This window comes from Marmota flaviventris, chromosome 3 (assembly GCF_047511675.1).
Source record: "Marmota flaviventris isolate mMarFla1 chromosome 3, mMarFla1.hap1, whole genome shotgun sequence".
NCBI classification, from domain to species: domain Eukaryota; kingdom Metazoa; phylum Chordata; class Mammalia; order Rodentia; family Sciuridae; genus Marmota; species Marmota flaviventris.
The window spans coordinates 63348840-63354839 of record NC_092500.1 but is presented as its reverse complement, the minus strand read 5'-3'; positions in this window follow the sequence as shown (position 1 = coordinate 63354839).

Sequence of the window (6000 nt, the reverse complement as noted above, 5' to 3'; positions counted from 1 at the left end):
GCACCTTAGCAGGTTAAAGAAGCTGCCTGCATGTAGCTACTGTATCTGCACTAGGGAGAGTAGACACATCCTAACATGCAGACTCCATCAGGGATAATTTTTGGTGTGAAGTCAACTACAGTAACAGGTTTTAGGCTGCTTTGTACTTTTACTCTTTCTTCCAAGTAAGTGGAGCAAGAAGAGCTTGGGGTAAAAATAGATTCCCATTTGGATTTTCCAATATATTACTCCTTCCCTGAGTTTCCATTAGGATTCTGAAATCTTAGTATTAGAGGGGTTGGAACCTAAGCACAACAGAAGAAGAAATAGAATTTTTTTAAAAAAAGGAAAACAGGAAATTTAAAAGGAAACCTTCTGTATGGAATTACTCATATTTATCCTGGTGGTTGGTCACTGACTGTCCTCCAAGCCCGCCAATCCACATAGATCCTATTGAGAAGTAGAACTTGGGGGCGCGAATTTCTCCCCAGGTTCTATGGACATCTTTGTTTCGTTCCCTTGCCTGAAGAGAGACATTTTCAATTAATCAGAGCATATTTTTCCCTCTGCCTTCCCAAACCCCTTCATTATCTAAGATCCAGGTGATTATTTTCCTACCTCTGTCTCTCCACATCCCAAATATCTTCTAAGGAAGTAAGAAAGAACTCCTCAACAAAAACATGAACCATGCATTTCTTTACTACAGAATCCCATTAAATCTGGTCAAAGAACTGTTAGACTAGGAATCTGCTCAGGTGCCTAGACTTCTTGCATGTTTGCTTGGCTAGAGTCAATTGACAATGAATCTGCCTGTTGCTTTTAAGAGAAATAGGAGTAGAGAAAGTCTTTTGTGTTGGAAATAATGCTGAGCCTCAAGTTCCCCTTTACAGAACTATTTTTGAATCTAGAGCGTTGAATGAGAAGTGAGGCCATTTGAGGCAGCCTAATACTGGATGTTTGTAAATGGACATTTCCTCACTATCCATCCTTTCCTTTAAAAGAAAAAAATGTAAGTTGGAAGAATATGATTATCCTAAAACATTTTATTTTTTAATTAAAGAGGGTTCATTATGTTACCCGTCTCATCTCGTCCCAGAGAAGGGAAACCCTGTGTTCAGCAAGTTTGCTAAGAAATAATTATAGGTTCAGATCTTCCCCAGGCCCTGAAATTCAATTAAATTTTTTTTGTTTTAAGCTGCTTGCAGTCACATGGTATGTATGTGTATATACGTGTGTTTGTGTCTTGTGTGTGTGTCTCCTGGTTTTCCTCATAACTACTTTGGTCCTCAGATGTGACAATCATCTCAACACTCCCAGCAAATTTCTTTGACTATCTATATGAGCAGATAGAAACATGATGAAGAATACTTCTGTGAAAGGAAACTTACCTTGTTTTTGTTTGTTACTTGGCTTTTTTGGCAAGAGTAATTCCAATTGTCTACCAACGAGGATACTTCTCTGGCTTATATTGAATTAGGTCAGGGTAAAATAAGTAGCTAACCTCTACTGTGGATCTTAATTACCTGGGGAATTTTTTTTTATATATATACCAGGAAATGAACCCAGTGGCACTTAACCACTGAGCCACATCATCCCCGGTTCTTTTTATTTTTTATTTTGAGACAGGGTCTTGCTAAGTTGCTAAGGCTGGCTTTAAACTTGTGATCCTCCTGCCTCAGCCTACCGAGTTGCTGGGATTACAGGCATGTTGTCACTGCGCCTGGCACCTGGGTAACTTTTAAACAGTCAAAATGTCTGGGTCCCATTCCCAAATATATGGATTCAGCTGGTGTGGCATGGTGCTTAGGTGTCAGTATTTTTTAAAAGCTCCTCAGGTGATTCTAAAATATAGCCAGGTATGAGAGCCACCAAAGAGGTGGCAGCTGTGTTTGGATTTCACATATGATGGAGGATTTGGTGATTAGTAAAGGTACTCAAACAGGAGCATGAGGCCCAATTTGATTGCCTCCAAGCTCAGCTCATTGTATAGTTATTTTGAGTATGTAAGCATCAGGCCAGGGTGGTTTCCTGTTGCTTCTACACAGACTCTGAGTTATATTTAAACCCAGGGGTCAACAGTCATATATACATAGCTGTCCCAACTACTGCCTCTTTCCCCATCCTCAGAGGGGGCAGTTCCATTATAGGACTGTCCCTATCTGTATGAAAAACATTATTTAGGGAGGATGGTGCATCCTTTATAGAGGCAGACCCTGTATGAGCAGGCTGGCACACCTACAACACTCCAGGAGATGGGGCAATGTTTATGGGTACATTTAAGCCATGGTTGACCTCTCTCCATTTAGAGAAATATAGCTAACTGCCCCCAGGCTCGAGGGCACAAGCCCTTCTGGCAACGAGGAATATGGAAAAAAGGAGGCTAGGGCTGTGCAAAGCCAGATTTTTACCAGGTAATAAACCAAAAAAGACATGTCTAATATAAATCTAATAAATGAATTAATAAATAACATAAATGTGCCTATGAATCCTCATATATCTTAGCACATAAACATATATAGGCATATATATATACACACACATATATATAAATGGCTTACATAATGTGCATGCATGTGTATGGATTTAAAGAGTGGTATATAAATTTATTTATATAACTATACTAGTCTTGTGGGGCATGGAGGTAATTATGCAGATATCTCAGGCATACTTTTTATTATTATTATTAGAGCTTAATAGTTATACATAATAGTTGGGATCGTCCTGACAAATTCATACATGCGTGGAAATCAATTTTGCTTCATGATCCCCCTGCTTTCCCTTCCTGTCTTCCCTCCCCTCTCTCATTCTCCTTCCTCTATTCTACTAGACTTTCTTTCCTTTATCTGTTACTTTGAATTTGATTGATTCTTTATGTTCTTATTCTTCCCTCCCCATTTCCTTTATTTTACTCTAATTTCTGCATATGAGAGAAAACATTTCTTAGTTTGGCCAACTTCACTTAGCATGATATTCTCCATTTTCACCCATTTATTGGCAAATGCCTAATTTCATTCTTTTTTATGGCTAAGTAGAACTCCATTGTATATATAGCAGTTTCTTATCCCATTCATCTATTAACAGCATCTGGGTTGGTTCCATAACTTACCTATCGTGAATTGTGCTACTATAAACATTGATGTGGCTGTGTCACTGTAGTATCAGATATACTTTTTGAAAATTGTAGCCATTTTCATATTTTAACTGAATTTTTCACCAATATCCCAATGCTTCCAAGTAGTTAGATTTAGAAAGTGTATGCATATTTTCTATTTTTATATGGATGTTTATTGCTATCGGTGTTAGTTTTTTCAGAGGGAGAAGACTGAATCTGTATATCTAGTCAGAGAGGGCCATTCAGAATAAATCATCTACACTGGGGCTTAGATAATTCATGTGAATCCAATTCTAAAAACATTTACTGATTTGGTGCTATGTGAATATGATCCCTAATAATTTGACTCAGTTGAATTCACTTCATCTTGCTTCTGAGGGTGCAGGCATATGGCGAAGAGCCCATGGGTCCACTTTTCACTTATCTGCACTCTTGGGAGAAGGAAGAGTAAGAAAGTATTCAAGAAAAAGCTAAGAAAAATAATTTTGATTGACTATATGAGTAAATCAGAATTCAGTCTCTCTTAGTACACTCCTCTCTCACAAACAGGTATACACATGTGCCTGTGCGTGCGCATGCACTCTCTCTCTCTCTCTCTTTCATCAAACTGATCCTCATTTCTTTCTGGGCTTCACTGGTAGTGGCTTGATGGCCTATGAAAGGGAGGAAATGAACTTCAGCAGTCTTCAGAGGCAATATATTAATATACATTATCCACGTATGCAAATGCATGCTAACATATGATTTGTCCCAAAAAGGCTTGCCTGAGAAACTATTACAAACCAGTCTTTATCTGATTTCTATAATATTGCTGCTTATTTAGAAATACAATAGGATTCTGTATCTGAGCCTAGAACAGATACTGGAACTGCATCTCCCCAAACTGTCTCCAAGAGTTGGGGCTGAGGATTACACAGTGAGGAGCTGAGAGTGGAAGGAAGCCATCCATTGCCATCTTTCCATCCCCAGTGGGCAGTCTGGCCCAACTACTGGGGCTCCCAAGACTCTGCTTTGCAGGTCCACTTACAATGATTTTTTTATGAAAAGGAATATAGATGAGTTTTAATAAGATTCTTCTCTCTCTGGGCTGGCTCTGCAACAACTTGGCTTTAAATATGCATCTCATTCTCATAATTGCTTCTCTTAACTTGTTGGCAAAGTCAAAAGGAGGCACACGAAGAGACAAAAACAATCTATCCATGGAAGAAGACAACTCGGTTCCCAAGTCCACAATTGGCTACTCGTGGGTGTAATACAATAAAAGGGATTTTCTGAATTGTTTAGACTCAGCCATTTTATTTTATTAAATGCATATAACATGAAACCAACTTTGTTGTTTTTCTTAAATCCACATCTCCAGTTTGGCATGGGTGTGAAGGAACAAAATTGTTCCATGAATTTCATGGATGTTACAACTGCATCTTTACTTCTGGTGGGGGTCACAAATCATTGTGTGGACATATCAGCTTTCTGGCTTTCACCTGGGAGATATATGGTCTCATGTCACCTACGCTTGTGCCAGCAGAATGAAGTGGGGCAAGGAGGATTAGACCCACTATTCATTTACTCATTCAGTAAAGGTTTATTAAGCCCTCATATGTGGTAGGCATTTTCATGGGGTAGCAAAAACAATGGTCTACAAGGTACTCACAGTGTTGGTCAGATAAATTGACATATTAACAAATAAGTCTAATATGTGCGAAGTGTAGTGATAGAAATAACATACAAAAGTGAGGCATGGTGATGTGCACCTATAATCCTAGCAACCAGAGAGGCTGAGGCAAGAGAATCACAAGTTCAAGGCCAGTTTGAGACTCTGCCTCAAAATTAAAAACAGGTCTGGGGATATAGCTTAGTAGTGCAGCACTCCCCAAGACTGGAAAAAAAAATGAAAAGAAAATGTACAAGATACCAAAAAAAGTACAAAGGAGTAGAAGCTAACTCACTCTTTGAGATTCTCAAGAAGATGCAAGTGATGAGAGCTGGAACCTTGTTTTATTTCAGCTTTGCCTCTCCTCATCCTAACTGTGTTGTTTGTTGAATAAATTAATTGATCAAAGATTTAGGATTTATTAAGTGCCTGGCAAAAGCACTGTAATAGGAGTCAGGAGCTCTGGGTTCTGGTTTAGGGTATCCCATTGTTTGGTGAGGTCACTATTTGTCAAGATGAAATTAGGGGACAATCTTGGACCAACACTAGACCTGTACTTTCCTGTTTAAAAAAGCATACTGTTCCTGTGTATAATATATAAGAAACGAAATAAAAGTTATCTTTCTAAAATGTATTCAAAACATAGTTGTCAACTCTATATATAATCATGCCCTTTCCCAATTTCTGTGATAATTTTAAGAAGTATTTTAAAAAATCTTTATTCATTCTTTTTAGTTATACATGATAGTAGAATCTATTGACATATTTCTACAAACATGGAATATATCTTATTCTAATTAGGATGCTAGTCTTTTTATATTATTCTCATTTTAAAATTTGTTTTTTTTAGTTATACATGACAGTAGAGTCTATTTTGACATATTTATATAAACATGAAGTATATCTTATTCTAATTAGGATCCCATATTCTTTTTTATATTTTAATTTGTTCTAACTAGTTATACATGACAGTAGAATGCATTTTGACACATTATACCAATGAAGCACAACTTCTCCTTCCTCTGAGTGACTATGGTGCAGGGTCACACGGGTAGTGTGATCATACACGTATACGGGGTAATAAGGTCCGTCTCATTCCATCATCCTTCCCATCCCCACATTCCCTTCCCTCCCCTCACTCCCCTCTGCACGATCAAGATCCCATATTCTTAAGAGAGAGTATAGCTCTAAACTCTGTGTGTGTGTGTGTGTGTATGTGTGTGTGTGTGTGTGTGTGTGAGAGAGAGAGAGAGAGAGA